Source organism: Eptatretus burgeri, chromosome 7 (genome assembly GCF_056783735.1).
Source record: "Eptatretus burgeri isolate ZD-2024b chromosome 7, Ebu_testis_v1, whole genome shotgun sequence".
Classification (NCBI taxonomy): domain Eukaryota; kingdom Metazoa; phylum Chordata; class Myxini; order Myxiniformes; family Myxinidae; genus Eptatretus; species Eptatretus burgeri.
In genome coordinates, this window is record NC_140967.1 from 69,820,775 (window position 1) to 69,845,907 (window position 25,133).

The following is a 25,133-nucleotide window of genomic DNA, read 5'->3' on the forward strand; positions in this document are numbered from 1 at the left end:
AGTGCGGAACATGCATTTCCACGAGCCCCGGCAAAGTGATCAAGCAAGAGATAACGTGCTTAAGGTGGGATCGCTAAAGCGAAGCGTCCCCCAAAGCGTACCGGGTTGCGCGGTTGGCCAACCGCGCCATGTATTGAGAGGCCGTTAGTTCTCATCTGCTCTCCTTCCTTCTGGCTAACTAATCTTCATCAGGTCTGTGTGTGTGTGTGTGTGTGTGTGTGTGTGTGTGTGTGTGTGTGTGTGTGTGTGTGTGTGTGTGTATGTGTGTGATGGTGCCTGTCATAGTTTAAATTAAGATTGTAGAAGATATAACGGGATAAGTCTGCTCCGTATCTGCTTTTGTAAATTGCTTGCCTTTTGTCGCACACCACAAATTCCTTGCTATCCTCTGCTGTACATAATAATAAACCCCATTTACTGTGCCACATACCATTCTTCACTAATTGTAAATAAATGCTTGTGTAGAAATGTTCCCAGCTCATTTTTATCTTTTCCTTCATTGGTCCAGCATGGTCCGTATCCTAACCTAGCCGGGATGTTATCCCCCAACGATCTGTTTTCGAGCCGGTACATCCTTGGCAGTTACGCTCGGCTGCATCTGATCCGGTAAGGTGATCTGGTTTGAACAAGGCATACAGAGGGTGTGTCCCCCAGTAATTAAATCACGGCACCATTTTCGGTAACCAGTTTCCATTTGACGGAGGACCCTAAGTCACGTGGATGAGTTATTGGCGTTCACAGTTAATTAGTGACCCACCGCTTCATGGAGTTATCTGTCTGCGACGGCCTGCGATTCCTGAGTCTGGTGGGAACCCGAGGTAGCTCCCCCCTCCCCTCGTTGTCTCTTCTCGCCTGACCCCGGGTCCGCAAGAATATTTTAAATTTTGGTCTGCATGCACTAGCCCAGAGACTAAGTAACTTCCACACGTAGGAATCATTATCATGGTTTCAGCAGTTATTGAGGTAGGTTGGGCTACAATTTTACATTGTTTTGAGAGGGTAAGAAGAAGAAGAAGAAGAAGAAGAAGAAGTAGAAGTAGAAGAGGTAGAAAATGGCGTCTTAGCGATCTGTCCTTTCGGTACTTTAGCGATGTATTCTGGAATCTTTCAAAGTCTTGGTAGTTCAGAAAACGCTCGAGAATAAAAAATATGACTTTTAAATGCTTACGGCTTCACTTTATAGTAGTTTATCAGCCTATCATTGTGTACAAATCTGAATGGGTGGCCATTTTTTCCCCATATCATTCCTCAATATGGAGTACTACCATATTTCGTGACAAGCCAAACCTCTTACTTCCCAAGTACTGTTTTTCTTCTTCTGTTTATTGAATCTTTTACTTATTGTATTCAACCCTTGCTCCACTTTCTGTTTGAAGCCTTTTCATCCTCTGTCACCTCGTTCTTCCATGACCCTCAATTTTGCATAGAAAATGATAAATACCACCCAGTACAGACCTTAGAATGATGCAGGAAACATAATGAGTCATTGTCATACGGTAATGAGTTATGATACAATGTAAAAGTCGGTCGTATCATCTATTGCGAGTGCATGATGCCTCCTGACACTTTCCTCTCCCTACCTGACCCTCCTCTTCTTTCTTTGCACCTTACTCCCCTCCCTCTTCACCAGAAGCTATTTAACACCTGGTGAACATTGCTCTTGTGGTCCCAGATGAAGGTTACTCGGTGGTCGAAACGTTGAATCTGAACCATACCCTTTGGAGATTGCTATCATTGGTGGCACTTTTTACCATTAAGTATTACTGCAATTACATCCCACAGGATGGTGCATAGGTATGATATATTGTGAAGGCGTTTCTTGGCTGCTGCAGGGAAGCCAACAATAGCATATTTAATATCTTCAAACTGTTGCCAATTTCAAATATCTCTTCCCTTATTATTAATCATAATCACATCCAATCTCAAAGCCAATACATAATCAATGCCATGCACTGCTGTTCCAATTTTAAACTTTGTAGTAAAATGCCAGAATGCATTATGCTTTCTTCATATATAGTCACATAATTATGCTGCGGCTTTTACATGACAGACACCTATATTGTTAAAAATATACATTGGGTAAGGCCTCAGTCACATTTGCTCAACGGCGAGGATAAGGCGGCCGTACGCCCTCTGAATTGACAGAAACATGCGGCGGCCGCAGAGAAACTGAGGTGGCCTCATAGAGCCCCTACGCCATTTGGCTATATTTTACAGGCCGTAGGGTCGCCGTGGAATGAAATCGCGGAGTTATAACTTTTTTTCATTTCTACGTTCGCCGTAGCAATTCGACAAGCCAAGCTATGATGTAGATATGTTCCACGTCGACCGTACGTAGGGCGTATGGTGGGCTTGCGTTTTCCGTGTGGCTGCCGTAAGCTCTTCTCAATGAAAAATGAATTTTCCCAACCCCCAAAAAATTACGGCGGCCGCACTATTTCCACAGTCGCCGTACGGTGGCCTTGCGGTCTGTGTGACTACCTGTGTGCAACGCAAGGTCGACGCACGGTTCCCCTATGCCCGCCGTGCACCTACGTAGGCCTCCGTGGCAGTCTGCATCGACCGTGTGTCCACCGTGCACTACCGCTAGAGATCGGAGTATCGGTGTTTGCGTATACACAGTGGTGCCCCCAGAATCCCAATTTAATTCGTTCCAGGAGGCTGTTCGGATTCAAAAAATATTTTCCCAATAAGAAATAATGGAGTGAATTAATCCATTCGTGGACCCAAAGAAAACCCACTTTCAAGACACTTTAAACTGAAATTCCCCATGCTTAAGATAAAATAAGATGAGTAAATGACCGGTGGCGGTGTATTGTATGTAAACTGGTACATTCACCACATCCAAAGGCCCACACAGGCTCGAGCTCCGGCCTGGGTTCCGATCGCTCGCGCACTCTGCGAGAGCACTGCCCCCAGGGCAGCTCATCAAACATGATGCCCGCAGAACCACAATCACTTTCATCAAATACATCGGGCTGACGTAATCATGGATATTAAAAATTACAACCGGTTTTGCTGTGAAATTCAATCCTTGCCCGACAGTCCGTCACACCACGTGATCGGATTGCTTTTTTTGTAAATAATTCAAACACAAGATGATTAAAAAAACAAACATCTCAAATGAAGGTGAAAACACGAGGTAAGGCCGAAGTCACATTTGGCTCGGCGCCCGGAGGGTCTACAAAATGTACGGGCACTAGCAATTATAAAGCGGCCACAGTATTTCCACGGTCACACAATGGAGCAGTCACATATGTTTTTATTTTTCGAGGAGCTGCATGGCGTATTTATAAATTGTGGAGACCGAAAACGTGGGGGTGCCGTAATTTTTGGGGGGTTGGGAAAATTCATTTTTCATTAAGAAGAGCTTACGGCAGCCGCACGGAAAACGTAAGCCCACCCTACGCCCTGCGTACGGTCGAGGTGGAACACATCTACGTCATAGCTTGGCTTGTCTAATTGCTACGGCGAGTGTAGAAATGAAAAAAGTTATAACTCCGCAGTTATAATTCCACGGCGCCCCTATGGCCTGTAAAATATCGCCAAACGGCGTAGGGCCACCCTAAGGCCACCTCAGTTTCTCTGCGGCCGCCGCACGTTTCTGTCAATTCAGAGGGCGTATGGCCGCCTTGTCCTCGCCGTAGAGCAAATGTGACTGAGTACTTCCACCGACGAACTGAATGAACAAAGCGCGAAGATGCGGGTCGAACAGGTGGGGGAGACACGTGAACAAACATGAATGGTACGTTTTGTTCGGTTTTTTAAAAATGTATTGGGTTTTTAGGGCCAAACTTTCTCGAAAAAAATTGTTCAGATTCCAATTTGTTCAAACAGCTTGGCCGTTCAGATTCTGGGGGACCAGGGTATGTTATAGTTATAGTATATTCAGTATATTCAGTTATATATACTGGTATATTTTTATTTCAGTAAAAAAGGACTGGTATATATATATATATATATATATATATATATATATATATATATATATATATATATATATATATCCACTCGTTACCGTCCGTCTGGCCACACGTTCGCCTTAGGCCCCCCTGTGGTCGCTTTGCGGGCACCTTGAGGTCTCCTTGCGTCTGCCTTGAAAATTATATTGTCGCCACAGCGACGCCCTAAGGTCACCGTGCGACATCAAATCAAAGACCGTACGGCACCTCCACGTTTTGGGTCTCCACAATTTATAAACATGCCGTACGGATCCCCGAAAAATAAAAACATATGTGACTGCTACATTGTGTGACTGTGGAAATACTGCGCCCGCCGTAGAATTGCTAGTGGCCGCAGATTTTGGAGACCCCACGGCTGCCGTGGCAAATGTGACCTGGGCCTAACAATCAACAGAATGTCACGTGAAACAGTAGCACATGAGAACGTAACACTTGGCTTGAAAGATTCATGGCGATTTCAGTAAAATGGCAAAGATGGATGCATTTTTACAATGGAGCCAATCATATGCACGAGGTTTTGACAAAATATGAAATACAAACAAACACACAAGAAAGATGTCTGGCGAAGCACGATACTTGCGAAATCCATGAAACAAATTTAACATTAAAAATAATTGGTGGTTGAATTAAATGACTAAATATGCAACTCCTCTTCAAATTTCAAGTCAATTGATTGAAAATTGACAATTTTAGAAATCTGGCTGATGTCGATTTTTGGCCTATGTTGACCTCAAAAATTATTGTTTATTGAATTCATGACCTGAAATATAAATCCTCTTCAAATTTCAAGTCAATAGGATGAGGATTTTAGAAATTTGACAAAGTTGTTGACCTATGTTGATCTTTTGACCTCAAAAACAATAGGCTCCTTCCTTATGACAAATTCCACCATGTGGTGAAGTTTCGTGAAGATCGGTTTAAAATTGTGACCTGTAGGCGATTTACATACAAACAAATAGATAGGCAGACAGACAGGCAGAATAATGCACAAGACGAACCAATATACTTCAAAAATCTTCGATTTTCGCAAGTAATAATCAATATATAAAAAGAACAAAATATCAAGAGAAGAAAGGATACTAGACAGAATAAAAGTGGATTCCACATCTACAATTTTGGGTGTGGCAATTGAAGAATTCCTTGGAGGAGGGAAAAAAATAGCAAAGTCAGAGCTGTGTATTTGAAAATGTTTAGTGAAAATGGTAAAATATGGTGATGCAACAGCTCAGCAACAGCTCCAGTTATTTCCCTTCCTCCCCACATTTCCCATATAATTTGCATAAGACATGACGATATAGGCATGGGGAGATGGAAGTGCAGAGATGACAAAGGAAAAATGAGGACATGGATGGATTGCTTTCTTCGCTGCTTTGGCACCTGCTTGATGCGTACCCCATGTTGTATCGCTTTCCATGTATACAGTATTAGGAATTTGTTCAGTTTGCCTCATGATATCGAAATTTACCTTTTCCCATTTTTTTTCTTTCCAAGATGGAGGCTCATGGAAAAGTAAAGTCAGTAGAGGTGTGAACTGACAGTGGGGCAACAATTTGAAACAATCGGCAAGGGAATGAATGAAATGGAAAAGAAGAGAGAAAGGAGGGTAGGTAGTAACGACTGTAATCTGAAAATAAGAGGATTGGTTTACAAAAGGTTTAATGAGGGTAAAAACATTGTGGGTAACAATAAGATATGGCTCATTTAGTAAAATACTTCAAGTCCTTCAGGAAATAGTGGGATATAATGCCCCATGGAAGGTGGTTCTACAAACGGGAGAAAAGAAAACCAAAAGAGTTGAGGTGAGCAATCAGCCTGTATTTTGGGAGTTTAACCAGGAGGGGTGTAGCTGGGAAGGGTCACAGGACTGAAATAGTAGAGGGACCTGAAGTGGAGAAGAAGCAATAAAAAATAGAATGGCACTCGCTATGACACAGAGTCTCGCCTCGCCTGCTCATTCTGAACAAAAATTTCATCGTTAACTGAACACACTACTACTATGGCCTATATACCCATATCGCCAATGCACCCAAATATGTCACATACATTGCCATTACCATAGATAGCTTTATTGATTGTTTATTAGGATATGTAATGACCACTTTTGTGCACATTTGGGCTAAATTGCGTCAATGAAGATGAATGTCAAAAAATTCAAAGTATATTCCCCATTTTTAGTCGATCATATTGCTGAGGTTGAGGAAATTCGCAAACCACCATTCAGGTCCTGTAGGTGAGATATCTCTGTAAGTACATGTGTAGTTAGCCCAAACCCGTTGTTTAGAGGGAATAAATGTGATTCATTCGGGCTGCGACCCTTTAAGATAGCCGTTTTTCTGTTCTATCTTTATTTTGAACCAACCACGTCTCAACCGCCATCACATAACAACCACCAACCGCAACGCCGCTTCACAACAAGAACAACGCCAACAGCCACGACCTTTACCTTCACAACTCGCTCTCGCAAACATCGCATCACCACCATTCCAAGCGTCACCGTGGCCAGGGACCGCCACTTTAGACCCTCCACCACCTTCGCCTCTCCTTCTGTGGCCATTCCCGCACCACTTGTGAAAGCCGAGCGTCAGGCTCTTCTGGCCTCGTACAGGGCGCGCGCTGAGCCGCGGGTACAAAGAGCGGCCTTTCCGAGGGGAAGTCGGATCAGGAATGATACACGCCCACTTCTGTTCCGTCCTATCAGCAAGCGCGGGGCGATTTGGCCCCGCCTCCAGGCGCGTCGGAGTAGAATCGATATATACAAATTCGAGGATCAGGGGAGGTTCACGCCCACTTTTCCTCCGTCCAATGGGCGAGCATGGCTCCGCCCCCGAGCTCATCCTGATCCGGAAATTTGCATATGGGTTCTCCTGCCGTATTATAAAGCGCCGAGCGCAGGGCGAATTCAGTCAGTTTTGGGTCGGAAGCAGTTGGAGGCAGTCAGTGTTTTTGGGCTCGGGCGAGTTGGAGAGGTGTGGCGGCGGCAGTCAAGACGGGTCTGGAGGAGAGTCAGTCTTTCGGAGTCGGAGTCTGTCGGGGAGCTGCAGAGAGGGGAAGCCGGGAGCGCGGTCGAGGTCGCAGTGGAGTCGCTCGTCGCGGGACCCAAGCAAGCCAGCTATCCTCTTTCCCCAGAGCATCAACAATTCCCCCGTTCTCCCCCCCCCCCCGCGCTGAGATAGTGCGGAAAGGGGGCCCCGTTCCCACCCCATTCCAAGCAGTGCCAACGAAACCCGCGGAGGAGCGCGGAGTCGGGGCACCGCCGCGGCATTTGCAGCTCATCACAAGACGGGTAGGCTCCACCCGGTCTCGCGCCCACAGCCCCGTCTGCCCCCTTGTCATTGAGGGTGGCCCTTTTCTTTTGCTTTTGAGTATATGTGTTGTCGGCGCCGTCTGTAAAGTAAAACTGTGTAAGTGTTGCCGTGTGCTCGCGTAGTCGGTAGTATCTCTGCATTGTTGTGTTTCTTTTGTTGCAATTGCTTTTGGTGCATAATTGTTGTAATTGTATATGTGTTCTTTCCGTGTGCCGCGGAATAAATGTGCCTTATGTTGAACTGTTTTTCCCGTTTCGCTTCGTCTTTTCTTTAATTGAATCTCCATCTTGCTTCATGTAAAGGGTTGGTAGTGGGCTAAATACGCCCGATAATTAATCGGAACCGTCGAGGTTGACGATAACACCGCTCGGTTATCCCGATAGTATGGAACGGGTCGCTTAAAGTGGCCCGTGTCCGGAGTCGACCTGCGGCGAGGTGCGATCGCCCGGTCTACCCTCCGTGTGGGTACTTAGGTAGGTCGAATTTAGCGAACAACCCAATCCCACGCGGGGGGCCGATTGGCACGATCGTGGTGAGGCCGAAAGGCCCACCCGTGACTAGTTCCCGGCGTTAGTCCGAGAGGGTCATGACAGAATTGTCCGTCCGGTGGGCGACGTGCCGCGATTCGAGTTACGTGGCCGCTCGCACGCCGGCGGGCGCGAATTCGCAACAATATGTGTGAAGTTTCACATCGATCTGTTAAGTGGTTCTGGAGAAGAAGGTTTTTTTATGTTTTTATTTTCAATCAAATATGAATGCCAGACCATGTAACTGTTGGCGTCATAAATTTAATTCTTCACTCACATCAGATCGTAGAATTTTCAGATTTTACTGATAAGGATTTCAATTCAATGAATTATGCCTGGAATACCACTTCACTGATTATGTTATTGCTATCACACTACAAACCCCATGGGAAATTTATGACAGATACTAAGTTTCAATTTTTTTGTTGTGCGGTTTCAGAGATACAGAGGTCCAAAGTTTTCCAATTTTTCCAATATGGCTGCCACATCACGTGACCTATGACATCAAATTTATCATGTAAACGTTCCACACGAGTAGTCGCACTGATGGTGAAAATTTTGTCTCAATCCGAGAAGTAGCTTTCGAGAAAAACACGAAAGTTCTGTGCGGAGAAACAAAAACAAACAGACAAACAAACAAACAAACAAACAAACAAGAAGAAGAACTCTTCCTGAAATATAAATCCTCTTCAAATTTCAGGTCAATCTGATGAAAATTGAGGATCTTAGATATCTCACGTAAGTTGTTGAACTTTGGCCGATGTTGACCTTTTGGTCATTGTTGACCTCAAAAATAATTGCCTAGTTGAATTCAGTGACCTGAAATATAAATCCTCTTCAAATTTCAAATCAATCGGATGAAAATTGACAATTTTAGAAATTCGGCCGATGTTGACCTTTTGGCCTATGTGGACCTCAAAAATAATTAGTGGTTGAATTCAGTGACCTGATATAAAAAAATCCTTTTCAAATTTCATGTCAATTAGATGAAAATTGAGGATTTTAGAAATCTCACCTAAGTTGTTGACCTTTGGCCCATGTTGACCTTTTGGTTTATGTTGACCTAAAAAAATCATTGCTTAGTTGATTTCAGTTACCTGAAATATAAAACCTCTTCAAATTTCAATTCAATTTGATGAAAATTGAGGATTTTAGAAATACCACCTTAGTTGCTGACCTTTGGACTATGTTGACCTTTTGACCTCAAAAAAATAGGCTTCTTCCTTATGACAAACTCTACCAAGTGGGGAAATTTCGTGAAGATCGGTTTTAAATTGCGACCTGTAGACAACAAACAGACAGACAAACAGACAGAGAGACAAACAGAATCACAAACTTGACAAACCAATATCCTTGAAAAATCTTGGATTTTGCAAGTAACAAATCAACAAACGGACCCGAATGCAATACCCTCTCCTTTGCCGAGGGTAAAAAAAAAAACATCGATTGGACAAGTAGTACTGAGTTATCAATAAATTATTCCCCTTGGGGGATCAGAATTCTCATCAGCATTCTCGTGAGATATCGTAGAGGATTTTTTTGGAAGCACTGCCACTGCAGGTTTAAATCTCATTTGGACGAAAGAAATGGTGACATGTTATAATTCCATGAAGAAGATGGTGACAATGGAAGTGTTCGTGAAGATGAAAACAGCGGTCGCCTGTTCACTACAGATTGGTGGCTTTTGTTTTTTTCCGTTCAATTGACGGTTTGCAAGGGATTTTTGAATTAATTGAGAAATCTGTTATATTACTCCAGCAGAAACACGGCACGACACAGCACGGACACGAGCATACTCGGACACAGCTGACAAAATGGGCGATGAATGCTTTGTCCCACCGTTGTGTCCGTGTCATATCTGTGCCGTGTCCCACCATTGTGTCCGTGCTGTGTCTTGCCATATTCCACCCTTGTGTCGTGCCATGTCCCAAGGTCGTGTCTGTGCTGTGTGCCACCATTGTGTCCATGCCATATCGTGTCCGTGCCGTGTCCCACTGCCATGTCTGTGGTCATGCTGTGTTATGTCCATGCCATGCCCCACCATCGAGGTGGGTGGTGGCGAGGTGAAATTGGTCACTGGCAGGCCAACACAGGTATTTGATTCACCGCTCAAATCGTCCATGTACATGTGCTGGTAGCTGGGTAGAGATGGTTTTACAATTTCGAGTGATGGATGTTTCTTCTACTTAATCGTGGATATGGCATCCTCTCTCACTCGTGGTAGATAACCACAAGATCTAAGCATCTCTCTTGTTACATAACAGTGCTCTGTAACATGTTCTGAGCATAAAAGTGAACATTTTCTGGGCCTGATCCACACTCGGGTATTTCACACAAACCTCGTCCAATTTCTGGTAAATTTCGGGTCATATTTGTGCCATTGGTGTGGCATATTTGTGCATAATTGAAAATCATTCGCTGTTTGAGTTAAATCTTATCGCATTATAACCCGTATATAGTACAAATATGGCAGTGGACTCAAGGGTGTGACATCACAGAACATCATAAAGAAGAAGATTTCGAATTTTAATTGCAAAATTACCTACTTTATAAATTGCAAATCAGAAAAAAGACACATCATATCTGTTGTGTAGGGTATCAAGGGATAGATTATCGTCGAGGTTGTTTGAGCATTTAGGTTCTCGTTTACGATTCTGGCTTGCATAGTAGCAAGTATATACCACCATAGTTGTTTTGGTGGTATGTGCAGCTGATGTAAGCCTGTTGAGGAACTTACGCAACTTTCGTTTGTCCTGGACCAACCTTGTTGTCTCTCTCTGGGAATGGAAGGGTGATCACCAGAACTGCAACAACTACCGAGGATTGATGCTGCTCTCAGTGCTGGGCAAGGTCTTTGTTTGGATAATTCTTGATAGGGTTCACCAGTATCTGCTTGAGCACCAGCACCCAGAGCAGTCAGGCTTTGCACCAAAGATTGACCATATCCTTCCTCTTTGGATACTCACGAAATGCAGATAAGTTTCGGCAGGGGCTGCTTGCAGCCTATTTTGACCTCTGCAAAGCGTTTGACTCAGTGAATTTGGATGCCCTCTGGAGGATCCTTAGTCTTCGTGGGGTGCCACCAAAATTGATCAATCTGATGTCTGAACTATACTCCGGTATTGAGAATGCTGTGAGATGTGGTGACACCATCTCTGACTTATTTCCAGTTGTCACTGGAGTTCGTCAGGAGTGTGTTCTGGAAATTTTTCCCCCACACTTTTTCAGCGCTTGTATGGATTGGATTCTGGGGAGGATGTCAGAGGGATCAGGCTGTGTTGCATCACTTGGGAATGTCAATATACCTGACCTTGATTTCACAGATGATGCAGTCATCATTGCAGAGACTCTGGATATCCTTTTAGGGGGCCCACGAGGTGCTGAATGAGGGGTTGGAGCTGCTGGGATTACAGGTTTCCTGGGTAAAAACTCAGATCCAGGCTTTCAATGACATCTTGGGTGCTGCTATCTCCTCTGTACCTGTTAATGGTGAGGATGCTGAGGTCACGGAGAGATTCACTTACCATGGCAGTGTCATTCATGTCTCTGCTGGCTGTGAACCAAATGTCAATAGACGTCTGGTCGGGCCTGGTGAGTCATGGATTCACTGGATTATGTGGTGTGGTGCTGTCACTGCCTGTGCAGGAGGACGAATGTCCGAGTCTTCAGGTCCTTGGTGCTTCCAATCTTGCTCTATGGATGTGAGACTTGGACTCTGACCAGGAATCGGAGATGGAGACTTAATTCATTTGGTGCCAGGTCTCTTTGGAGAATCCTTGGCTATCGCTGGTTGGACTTTGTGTCCAATGAGCAGTTGCTGAGAGAGACTCAAATGAGATTTGTTTCCTGCATAGTCCGTGAGCATCAGCTGCGGCTGTATGGACATGTAGCTAGTTTTCCTGACGCTGATCCTACTCACCAGATTCTCTCAGCGAGGGAGCCTCATGAGTGGAGGAAGCTAATGGGCCAACCACGTGCCTCGTAGTTGCAGCAGGTTGATCAGCATCTCAAGGAGATGAGGATGGGCCAGGCATTTGCCTGGGTTGTAGCGAGACGGAGGCCCCTAGAGTACTGGCGGAAAGTGGCCGCAGCGACACGCTGCTCCGGCACATGCTCCCATATCTGACCTGACCTGGACCCACTAACTGATCGCCGTCCACATGGTTTCTCGCTCCCTCAGCTAATGTACCACCATACATCATCATGTCTGTCTGGGCCTTCCAAACCCCTGTATACCTCCAGGGTTTCAGTGTTTCACTGTTTTTGTGACGTTCTTTTCTATACGCAATGCACGTCCAATCCATCTCCACATCTTCATTTTAATTTTTTCCAGGATGATTTTCCTTCCCGTCTTTATTTCTACCACCTCTGTGCTCACTCTCTTTGGCCAGAAGTCATAAAGTCTTTTTGTGACATACAAATAAAGGATTCTCGTTTATGTGCAATGATTTTGATACTGACCTGCAATGATTTATGTGCAATGATTTTGGTTACTTTCTATATTTCACAGCCAAATAGAAGAACTGATTTTATATTTTAAAAATCTAAAGCTTCGATATTTATTTATTTATTTATTTTCAAATTTCCTTCATACTCATAAATGCTACTCTTGCTTTCTGCGGTCCTTGTCAAACACATGAGTTTCCTCCTCCTGTTGCAGTGACCAGAGACCCTAGATACGTATTATTGTCAACATCTCATTCATAAATTATATCATTACATTATAAAGAGACGAGCAATAAGTAGGCTTCAATTTGTTATCACATGAGTGTACATATCGGTTGTCTATGTATTAGGTATGTATGAGAGGTAGTTGTGGTATCGATCTCGTGTGGACAAGGTGTTAGATTATCCATGAAATGTGGCAAACGTTTGGATAAGAGAAGACTTTCAAACAACCTTTTATTCTGTCTTTTATTTGCAGATGAATGTCCACAGCAGATGTTTCACATGATGAGTCTTATTCATTATTGTCCACCCTTTTTTCCGTGCTGTAACAGCTTCACTTTTTATGGTTTGTATAATGGAAAGGCTCTACCATGAGATCTGACAAAGCTGCAGAAAAACGTCCAATCCGAGATGTTTTAGTGACTTTTCTTCACCCAATGTGCAGAGAGATCAAACGATTTATTTTGATTTTTGCAGCAGTCGGCTCGCATTTGTGGTAGTCAAACGTTTTTACCTTTGCCCTCCTTTTTGATGTTAACCCTTTTAGTAAGAAAATCAAAACAACTGGCAGATGTGTTTCAAAATGTCTGGGATCGGCTGTTTGGGAACTGCCAGCTCTGACTCTGTACTCTCTTACGATGTTCTCTGAAGACAAGCCAGAAGTTTCAAGTTGCATGCAGCTCATGTGTATGAAATCTCTTTGAAATGGCTGCCAAGACCAAATCACATACCACCGACACAGAGACAGCCCAGCCCTGTGCGGAGTGACATTGGGAAGCCTGGATGTCCAATTAGAAAAAAAAGGATGCAACTGTAACACTAAAGAATGTCCTTGTGCTGATCGCCCGGCAGTGCTACGATGCAACTTTTCAGTTAGCGAACAACATTTGTATTCATGGGAATCAAATCAAATGGAGGAAAAACAAATCCAGGGAGGGCTCCACCTCTGTCGAAGACCACCAAGATACAGTATTATTCAGATGTATCGCTCGTGGGTGCACCTGTGCACAGACATTTTACCTAACGGTGTGTCTGAACATACCCATGATTCAAAAAAAATTGCACACGCGGAAAGATAAATGATGATGTATGCGGGGAAAATATATACAAATCTGACCTATCCACATTATTTGTCCTTCAAGGAATGGCTTCCCATAATCACATCGCATGATTGAATCCTGTGGACCTACATACATTTTCGACCTCATCCTACCCTTATATGTTATGCTTCGAAACTCTATCTATGATCCTTGACCAATGAAAATAGGAAAAACATAACCACACGTTCATTGATGCATCGAAGCGCAACCGTTCTCCAAAGACCTTGAAATAAACTTCGTTTTTTAACTCAGCAGGTTTTCGCTTGCCATGATAGTGGCATCCGGTGTTTCGCGCCATTACAGCTGTCTCGCCGGTTGCCCACTCACCATGCGCACGCGACACTCGTACGCCTGTCGTTATGCTCATTATGTCGAAGTGGAACAGTGCTGTAAAACCAATGGTAGGCACGAATAGCCCGTCAAGAAGATGTACATGCGTTGTGAGCGAAGGTTTTTGGTGAGTAGCTTTACTCGGTGATCTCGGGTCGATACGGGTTTTAATTAGCGGATATTTAATCCAACAATCAAATGCAGCAAAACATACCTTGAACAACCACCCAGTTCCAAAATAAGTGAATTTAATAACAAAATACATTCCACTTCATTGATTTATGGCAGATAAATCCAGTGAAAAAGTAACACGAAATGACTCGTCATTCATCCATTATGAATAAGCAAGTGCATGAATCATACATGGCTCCTGCATGTGGAAGTCAAGACTCATTGTAGAGATAAATGACAAAGAGTGGATATCACATAATGACAGTGTGTTGGAGTGAAGAGGAGCAATCGAGCATGGGACAAAAGCAAGGCAAAAGTAGTTATTAGTTCGGATAGAGCAAGGACATGATTGATAAATGTGTGCTTTGACATTTTTTTAACCACCCTTGAGGGCAGGACAAAATTCTACAAAGATATGAACAAATTAACATAGCGGAGCAGACAGCTTCAAAATGTCGAACAACAATGAATGTTGATTAATGAACAAGTGTGTTGCTGATCAGGAGGAAGACAGAAAGAGAAATCGAACAGGTGAAAACCAAATGAGAACTGTTCAGCGACCAACATCAACTCACCGTTTATAGCAGCAGATTTTAGCAAGACCGTAGCTTCCTGTCATTTTATACAGCCACCACCTGTATATTTCTGTGTGTATGGAGGATGTTGAACATACAGGATTAGATACATACGGAACGGTACTGAAGGTTCTCCAATGAATTACAGCAGTAACTGATGCCAACCAAAAGCAGGACAGGTACAGTACAAAACTAGAGGGGGAGCACTCGGTAGAGTGCAAAACCTCCGCCGCCAATACTGCTAGGTCACTCAAGTGAACCTGATTTCCTATTCATTCAATTTGACGTCAACAGTGCTCAGAGTTATAGTTTGCAACTTTTCCTTTTACTTTTAACTTTTACATACTCAATTCATTCGTCATAACTAGATTCCTTGAGACAGAAATTGATTTTATGTGGGTATATCCACCTGAAGTTCCAAAATCAGCCCCAATTATAATTTTGGCATGTTTTTTTTTGTTGGAAATCACTTATAACATGTAGAAATGCAAAAAAAAGAAATCGAAATTTTGTTGAAAAAAAAGTTGCAAATTTTTTTTTCTCTCTAACAATTTTTTTTTGGGGGGGAGGGGGGGTTGGAAATCACTTAAAACATGTAGAAATGCAAAAAAAAATTCAAATATTTTTTCAAATTGGCCGCCATAGCGGCCATATTGGATTTTGGACCAAGTCCAAAATCTAATGGCATGATCCTTGGACCAGACCTAACCCCTCCACCAAGTTTCGTCGAAATCCGTCAAGGAGTTTTTCCGTAATACTGTTCACAAACAAACAAACAAACAAACAAGCAGTCATAGACTGGTACTTACGAAATCGTCAACTTGACCTCTGACCTTGTCTAATAAAAGCTGTCTCGAGAGAAGGTGGATGTTGAACATACAGGATTAGATACATACGGAACGGTACTGAAGGTTCTCCAATGAATTACAGCAGTAACTGATGCCAACCAAAAGCAGGACAGGTAGTCAGGGATCAGCAGTGACGCAAACATCAGCAATGATCAGTGATCAGCAATTACAGCAGTGACGCAAACCAGAAGTTTCTACGATGATTCTGTACCAAACCATCAAAAATCGAATGTTTTGGATGTTTGACCTCACTGTGACCTTGACCTTTGACCGATTTTGACCAAAATCTAATCAGCGCTAGCCACCACCCTCCTGAATCACGTGGTGTAATTTGACATTGGTAGCTTCTTCCGTTCTCGAGTTATCATTTTTTGGATGTTTGACCTCACTGTGACCTTGACCTTTGACCGATTTTGACCAAAATCTAATCAGTGCTAGCCACCACCCTCCTGAATCACGTGGTGTAATTTGACATTGGTAGCTTCTTCCGTTCTCGAGTTATCATTTTTTGGATGTTTGACCTCACTGTGACCTTGACCTTTGACCGATTTTGACCAAAATCTAATCAGTGCTAGCCACCACCCTCCTGAATCACGTGGTGTAATTTGACATTGGTAGCTTCTTCCATTCTCGAGTTATCTGTTCCAAACCATCAAAAATCGAATATTTGACCTCACTGTGACCTTGACCTTTGACCGATTTCGACCAAAATCTAATCAGCACTAGCCATCACCCTCCTGAATCACGTGGTGTAATTTGACATTGGTAGCTTCCTCCGTTCTCAAGTTATCGTGCCTACAAACAAACAAACATACAAACAAACAAACAAACAGAAACGGGTCATCAATATACTTACGAAATCTTTAGATTTCGTAAGTAACAAACAAACAGAAAGGGGTGAAAACAGTAACCTCCATCCATCTTCGATGGCGGAGGTTAATGATGCTTTATGAGACATGCTGTGAAAGGTGCAACCAAAAAAGGCAACAGAAAGGGCATTCTACTCTTTCATATTTAGAAAAACGGTGATCAAGGTGAGAGTGGACCAATAATTATCTACACTTTAAGAGAGCTGTTTGGCTGTGTGTGCCTGTGTGTCTGCGTGTGTCTCGCCATTTTTCTCAAAGATGGCTGAATGGATCTTTGTCAAACTTTCAGAGATTCATGTTTGAGCCACGAGGAGTGTTTTAAGCGGAAAAAGTTTGAAAAAAAAAGTTCGTTTTTTTTTTTTTTTTTTTTTTTTTTTAAATCACTCTATATGTCGAAGCCTTAGTAGCTATGTGAAAGGTAATATTAAATGATCCCTGACCATATTCCTTCGTAGGTGTAAGGAAGTATTTTAAGCCCCCACAAAAATAATTGACCGGGTAATACCGGGCAACGTCGGGTACGCTTGCTAGTGCTTCATAAGTTGAAATCCATACAGAGTACATGTGATTTATCCACAGAGGCCGTACTGACTTGTAGCTTAAAGTTCAGGACCTCTGTTCATTGCAATGATGAAAGAGGTGACCTATCAGCTGTTGAGTGATTAAAAGAAAAGCTAAAATGGTGGTCTGTCTCAAAACTGTTAAAAAAAAAGAGATTACTTTAAAACTTTTAAAAATATTGAAACTTTGTAATCGGAAGAAGTTTATAATTTTGAAAATATTGATGGATAGTTTGCAATGAGTCCTGCTCAGGTATTTGGAGTCTCGTAAAAATCTGCTTTCCAATATGAAAAATACTTCTATATTCCAGAGCAGCAAAGAAAGAGAAAGTAATAGGCCAAATACACACCCTTTCTGGATCCAAGTACAGACAGAGCTGTTGCAAAATACTCCATTTTGGAGGTCACAGTTATCAGCTTGAAAGTGAAAACCACCCCTTATCCCCTCTCCTCGTTCTGATCGCTCAAACTTCTTTCCTTTCTTTTTTCATTCCTTCCTTCCACTCTCGAAGACTCTCCCTTGTTTCCATCCCCACTCTCTCTTTCTTTTCTCAACCTATATCTCTTGCATAACCACGACGTTGTTGACACCTAAAAATTATGAGAGAAGAAGTGAGTGGTGAGGCAGACAAGCAGATGGGGAGCAGAAAGGTAATGGTGAATACTGACTGGACATAGGTATATAAAGCATTTACAAAGTTAAGAGCTACATACATGAGGAAGAGCAGGTGTAATTGAGAAAAGGAAGGAAAGATAATCAGGCAGGATGGGTAGAGGGTTGGGGGGAGTAGGGTGGATGAAAGCACAGAGAGAAGGAAGGTTGCTGTTTCCAAAATCATTTGGTACATTTGTGTTTTTGTTTTCCTGTTCACAACCACCTCTGTTTTAGTTGGGTGGTCGCTAGAGTACCCTTATTTTCACTTTTTCCGTCTGGCTGTATGTTTGTATGTTTGTTTGTATGTAATGGACAGCTCTGGAGGCCAGAGGGGTCAACCGATTTTCATGAAACTTGACAGGTAGGTTCATACCAGGATCTAGTTCTATGCTTTTGAGCACCATTGCTATGGACACCACCGTTGCCTAGCAACAGGACTTTGAAATTTTTGAAAAATCCTAAAAAAATGTATTTTTTCGAAAATCAAAAATCGGCTTCCAGTCTTTTATGAGCACTATAATCAACCTCTTTGTCAAAAAATTTCAGCCCGATCCGTCAAAAACTGTATGACTCGTATGCAATCATGTAGCGACCACCCTTGTCGCCTTCCGGCTTGTATGTTTACCCGTGACCCTCTGCAGCTTAGCACTCCCATGAGCCTCGACTTATGCAAAGGTAAAATGGGTGGTTAGGAAGAGATAGGATAATAAAAAAATGACAAAGAGTGAATTGTTTACACAGAATGTTGGTGAAAGGGCATATATTGTTTTTATTATCATAGATATGGTAGTACTCCATATAGAAGGATGATACGGGAAAAAATGACCACCCATTCAAATGTGTACACAATGATACATGCTTAAACTCCCATCGAGTGAAGTCATAAGCATTTAAAAGCCATACCTTTTTTTCTCGAGTGTTTTCTGCACTACTCAGACTTAAAAAGACGCCAGAATACATTGCTAAAGCACCACATCGGGGGATTGCTAAAACACCAATTTATACTTCTTGTTCTTCTGCTTCTTCCGATCTCAAAACAATGTAAAGCTGTAGCCCAACCTACCACAATAACTGCTGAAGCCATGATGGTGATTCCAACGTGAGGAAGTTACTTTGTCTCTGGGATAGTGCATGCAACCACTAAATTTAAAACTACATAAAACAATCGTTTTATTAGGAAAATAAATTGAACAGAAATGTTGACTCAACCAAACCAGGCCAGAATTGAGGGAGGGGGGGGGAATGGATAGTCCCATTCCAAAAGCAATACATATCCAAATCATCACCCGAATCAACTGAAACAAATACTGTATTAAAACAATTTATAACATAGATGGATTTTACCCATACCAAAATAACAAAATATATAAAACATTAAGCATTTTATTATTTTTTTAAAATGATAATCGCATCGTTTCACATCTGTGGCAATCCAAAGAGTGGGCTGAACCAAAAGCAAAGATTGAGCGAAGGGATGGGGGGAGAGAGAAGTGGAGAAAGGGAGAGAGAGGAGGGTGAGAGAGGGGGAAGGGGAGAGAGTGAGGGTGGGGAGAGAGAAGAGGTGGGGGGGTGAGAGAGAGAGGAGGTGGAGGTGGGAGGGGTGGGAAAGAGAGAGAGTGAGTGGAGGTGGGGGAGAGAGAGAGAGTGAGTGGAGGTGGTGGAGAGAGAGAGTGAGTGGAGGTGAGAGAGAGTGAGTGGAGGTGGGGGAGAGGGAGAGAGAGTGAGTGGAGGTGGGGGAGAGAGAAAGTGGAGAAAGGGAGAGAGAGGAGGGTGAGAGAGGGGGAGGGGAGAGAGTGATGGTGGGGAGAGGGAGAGAGAGGAGGTGGGGGGGAGAGAGAGAGAGCAGGTGGGGGGGAGAGAGAGAGAGAGGAGGTGGGGGGTGGGAGAGAGAGAGGAGGGTGAGAGAGGGGGAGGGAGAGAGTGAGGGTGGGGAGGAGAGAGGAGGTGGGGGGGAGAGAGAGGAGGTGGGGGTGGGAGAGAGAGAAGAGGTGGGAGAGAGAGAAGAGGTGGGAGAGAGAGCGGAGGTGGGGGGGTGGGAGAGAGAGAAGAGGTGGGAGAGAGAGAAGAGGTGGGAGAGAGAGCGGAGGTGGGGGGTGGGAGAGAGAGAAGAGGTGGGAGAGAGAGAAGAGGTGGGAGAGAGAGCGGAGGTGGGGGGTGGTAGAGAGAGAAGAGGTGGGAGAGAGAGAAGAGGTGGGAGAGAGAAGAGGTGGGAGAGAGAGAGGAGGTGGGAGAGAGAGAGGAGGTGGGAAAGAGAGATGAGGTGGGAGAGAGAGAGGTGTGGGAGGTGAGTGCTGCACTGTATTAGGAGGGGGTGAAGCAAGGATGTGACAAACAGAGAGGGGTGGGGATAGGAGAGATAGCAGAGAGAACATGTTATAATTTATGAACACACACACACACACACACACACACACACACACACACACACACACACACACACACACACACACACACACACACACACACACATTAGTGCTTGGCCGATATCGTCCATTTTTCGGTAATTGGCTAATTGGAGTCAGTGTGATGACCGACTATAGTGTGTACTGTCTTCAACCCAAAAACCTTGAGTAGTTTCACCCTTATTTGGGGGGAATTTCAAGAAACTAATGAAAAAAACAATGTTGAATTACAGACATTTCAAGGAGATGTGCAAAAACATTATTCATCATAAATAGCTGCCAATCATCATGTGATAGGAAGAAAAAAATCTGCTTCTGTAATTTAGAAAACACATTCACATGGCAAATGGCTCTGAAATCGGGTGTTATCAAACGTATTTTAACTTTGAAATTCACAAAGAGAAACCACATCAGCTTTCTAAAGAATACCTGATTCATATAAAATAACCAATCGCTTTAGAAATAGCCACGAGGCCAAACAACAAAGGAGGATGCTGCTGCAGAGGTTAAAAGTTAAAACCTCCACAATGGTGCCACACACCACAAGGCCACGCACCATAGGCCTGGGTAGCAGTTTTGTCCATGCATCTGCAAATCCTGTGCATCACATATATGTAAGCAAGCATGCAGGCATTCACAAACACACACCCACAAAGAGTCCCTTTACAAATCTAAAGCTACCCATTTATACCATGTCTGTGTGTGCTGTCTATATACCTCTTCATGCTTGGAGCAAACTGACCTCCGGATTGGGACACAAACTATGTGCATAATAACTCTATCTACTATAGTGCGCATACCAAGTGGCTTCAGCACTAAAGCAAGCACCCCAATGAAACGGTTGATAAGGAACGGCTGGCTTTGCAAGCACTAGCAAGCTGATTGGTAATGGGACATCACCAGCAAAAAACAAATAAACATCTCTGATATCTTAACATTTTCAGATTTCACTCGAGATTTCAACAGTTATTTACTCCACATGATCCAATCCTTAAAACAGCAATTATATTTAGATTATATACTTAAATTAGTCCGTGAAAGTAGATCGTGCAAAAATCGCATCATATATTCATAATGCATGAAATCGCTTCAAGTTCCTAATTTGAAAACTACAGCACTTACACAAGTAATGTATGCAGTGATTCTTAGCTATGATGAACAGGCATTCGATAATACGAGGGAGGAAAGTGAAAAAAAAACAAAAAACATTTGAACGCTTTATCGTTAAGAAACCGTTGTGGCCTTTTCCAAGTCAAAGCATTGTTCAGCAGGCCAAAAAATGGTGAATTAAGTCCCCAGCAAGGGAGAGCAGGCTGATCAAGGATGAGCCTTGATAAAGGATATAATTAAATAAGGCCGTTAATTATATTCCAAAGGGGTGTTTGAATGAACCCACACACCAAATTTTCATTCATGCACTCCTTTGGAGTTCCCTTTGTGTGCATGCAACGTTTCAGGCAGCTCGGTTTCATGGTTTTGGAGTTATGGACGCACGCACGCACACACACACACACACACACCACCATTCTTGCCCCCCTCTACCCCCCAAAAGAAGAAAAGTAATATCAAAGATTGTTTAGAATGTTCGGATTTAGAATGTTTGTGATCATACATACATGTACGCGTTGCCTACGTGGTTAATGTACAGGTCTAAAAGGCGAAAGACTGATTATACCGTACCACAAGCGATCGATATCTGCCACTATAGAAGGTCAAAGGAATTATTTCTGTTGTCATTGTTTTTACTGTTTTAGAGGTAGAACGATGGTTGGATGTTTACAGGTTATACGCTTTAACAGATTATAGATTTCCAGTAAAGTCTTATTTTATAGAAGGCTGTGCCTGTACGAAAGAAAAATCACGTGATACAAGTTTCCATTATCACAATAACAGTGATCCGTACACACCTACACTACGCGATTTACACCAGGCAATAACGTCGAATTGCTTTTCATATTCCTGGCTCAGGGGACACGTCAACCAATACTGTCAACGTCACACGCATGCAGACCAGTCTCATTCAGGAAACAATTACTTAAATAACAAAGCCAGGAGGCACACACAGAAAGGGAGATCAGTATACATATATGTATATGTATACATATATGTATTGGTACAGGTTTTGAACATGTACGTGCAAGTTGTCAAATGAAGAATCAATAATCCGAAATCAATACGAGATATTCTTTACGTTAATGAATACTTACTCTGAGCATTAACTTCACTCCTAGAGGATGCCTCTGGGGGTTTCTTTGCATATCCCAAGGTGCAAATGAAACGGAACGTCATTGGTCAGATCCAAACCTTAGCCGTAACGTTAAAGAGCATATGTTCTGTTCATCGTCATTCCATTGATTGTCCAATGAGAATGTAAGCTTGGCAGGGGTGAGTGCGGAACTTCCATAGACTGCAATCCTACCCTTCAAGCACATCGGTTCGCTGCCTGGAAAAAAAAAAAACCAGAAAAAAAACCAAACATGTGATGAAAAAAAACCTAAAAACAATCACAGAGCACAATGACGTCTTTGTGAGTGCATCATATGTGTAATAAAGCTCTTGCCTATTTCTAACGTTGTACATCAAATCGAACTGTTGGAGTGAATTTTGAAGCTGTCTGGCATGCAGGAACTGCTTCCAAAACAAAAGGCCCTTGATGATCCCGGACGGATTGCCTGAGCTTTCGAGGTTGCCGCAGCTTCATGTTTAAACCATCGTACGTTTGCCCGTGTCCCAAGCATCACCCCTGGGCTGTGCTCCAAGCTGCGTTCACACGTTTCACTTGCCTCCATCACAGAAGCTTGTGTTTTACTACTTGCTTGAGCAGCAGGCTCGGTTTTCTGACCCTCGCAAATGTATGTCTCGGTCAAGTGGTATAGGTACTTCGTTACACCTTAGATCAAGCGCTTTGCCCAGACACTCTATGCCTGCTTGATTTATGTACTCCCTGCCTTGTATATAACTTGTGATTGAGTATACTTTGTGCAGAGAGATGAACGAGGCCATACTCAACAAAAAGTAAAGGAAACAAAACAATTGGTTTGATTCTTTTACTTCTCAAGTTTTATGTAACATTTCCCAACCCTTTATAGGTTAATAATTTTAACTTCAGTCGTCCCTTTGGGAAGATTTACCAAATATTTTCCATGGGTTTCCATGTGCAAATGAAATAATTCAGCTGAATTGTGCAGAATAATAACCCCCAGTATCATTCCACAATCAGGCATTTCCCGACTGTTGCTAGAGCTCTTTTATAACCATAACAAGGACACTATGACACCATAAATGTGTTAAAGACAAAAACATGGACATACAATGAAATGATGTTATTCCTGGAACTCAAACCTGAAACGATTGCATCATTAAATAAGGTACAGAACATTGCCTTCATGCTTCCATAGAGTTTATCAATGTGTGATTGAGGAATGACACTCGGGTTATTATCCTGCACATTTCAGCTGAATAATTTAATTTGACTTCTTGATGGTAGAATAAGTTTTCACATCGCTCATATCGGGATTTTGTGAAGGCGACGGCTGTGAGAATTCTCCAAGCCTCTTTGTCCTCCACATGATAGTCTTCTTCTACATTAACCTTTTGTCTTCTTCCACATATCATTTCACAGTATGATAGCGAGCTATCAGGGTGATTCATCAATGTGTGTGTGTGTGTGTGTGTGTGTGTGTGTGTGTGTGTGTGTGTGTGTGTGTGTGTGTGTGTGTGTGTGTGTGTGTGTGTATGTTGGTGTCGAATATTTGGGGACAAATCACAGTACTGTCGACATTTTAATCTCTTCCACAATGAAAAAAGACCTGCAAATGACTACATAAAAAAGTGGGGTTGGGAGTGCAGGAGAGTGAAAAGCCCCCATCCTGCAATGAATGGTCCTTGATCTGTGTTATTTAATATTTAGTTCTTAGCCATTATCAGATGTTTTCCAGCAATAGGTCAGTTTCCTAATACCACTGGAATAATAAGTCATATTTTTGTCTCTGAAACTTAAAAATTATAAAGGTCTTGATTCTGTCTCATACAATGTGCAACCCCCAACTGCCTACCCACACATGATCACAGTAGAGATGGGGATGTATTTGTCCAGCCAATGTCAATGTAAATATACAAACTTGACTCTTGAAATGAAAATTCACCTTATAATAGTACTGCAGCATAGCAAACCAATTGTTCGACTTTTCATAAAAGCACCAAAATTGGTACATATGTTGACTAATGTATTCTGAACAATTCTGGATATGAAGCCACTCGAGATTTTGCCTTGGTCAGCTTTGGCGGCCATTTTCAAAGACTTCATCCCATACGTCGAGGGGCAGCTGCGTCGTGCTTCACGTCTCGACCTCGTTTGGGATAGCTACAAAGATGGCTCCTTGAAGACGGCGAAAAGGGAGAAACGAGGAAAAGGGGTGCGACGGCACGTGGTGAGCACCGCAGCCATACCAGGAAACTGGCATAGTTTCTGACGTGTCGACGCAAACAAGGTGGAACTCTTCACCTTCCTGTCCGATGTGCTGGTGCAGTCCTTCCATGACGAGGCAAAGGAGCTGGTAGTCACTGATGGTGAAGCAGTCATCTGTCTTCCAAGGCAGAAAGATGAAAGCTCTCTGGCTCCATGTGGTCAAGAAGAGGCGGACACTCGCATCATGCTACATGTGGCCCATGCTGCAGAACATGACCACCGTCGGATTCAAGTTCGAACCAGAGACACCGACGTCGTCGTCTTGGCGGTGATGGTAGCCCATGCACTACCATGCGTGGATGAACTCTGCATTGCCTTTGGGACGGGCAAGAACTGTCGCTACATCCCTGCCCATGAAATAGCTGCCTCCCTCGGTCCACAGAAGGCACATGCCCTCCCTGTCTTCTACGCCATGACCGGATGTGAAACGGTATCAGCATTCGTGGGGCATGGGAAGAAATCTGCCTGGGCCACATGGAACTCGTTTCCAGAACTGACAGATTCTCTTGTGACCCTGATCACCACGCCAGTCAACATCCAGGATGACACAATGCACTGCATTGAAAGGTTTGTGGTGCTCCTCTATGACCACACCAGTCCATATACGGACGTCAACGAGGCCAGAAAGAAACTCTTCGCCAAGAGGAATTCCGTCCAGTGCATCCCACCTATCTACGATGCTTTGGAACAGCA

At 43.3% G+C, this 25,133-nt stretch overlaps 1 long non-coding RNA gene across 2 annotated transcripts in view; it reads right to left on the reverse strand.

Annotated features, from left to right (window-relative positions):
- LOC147023496 (uncharacterized) overlaps positions 1-25,133 on the reverse strand; it is a 286,895-nt gene that overhangs the window by 28,150 nt on the left and 233,612 nt on the right. The window contains exons 9-10 of one of the 2 annotated variants that reach the window (XR_015060225.1): positions 22,180-22,415; positions 16,115-17,506 (exon numbers count right to left, since the gene is read on the reverse strand). This is a non-coding gene — a long non-coding RNA (uncharacterized LOC147023496). Of the gene's footprint in view, positions 1-16,114; positions 17,507-22,179; positions 22,416-25,133 lie in introns of those variants that run through there. The other variant, XR_015060226.1, reaches the window with a different exon arrangement.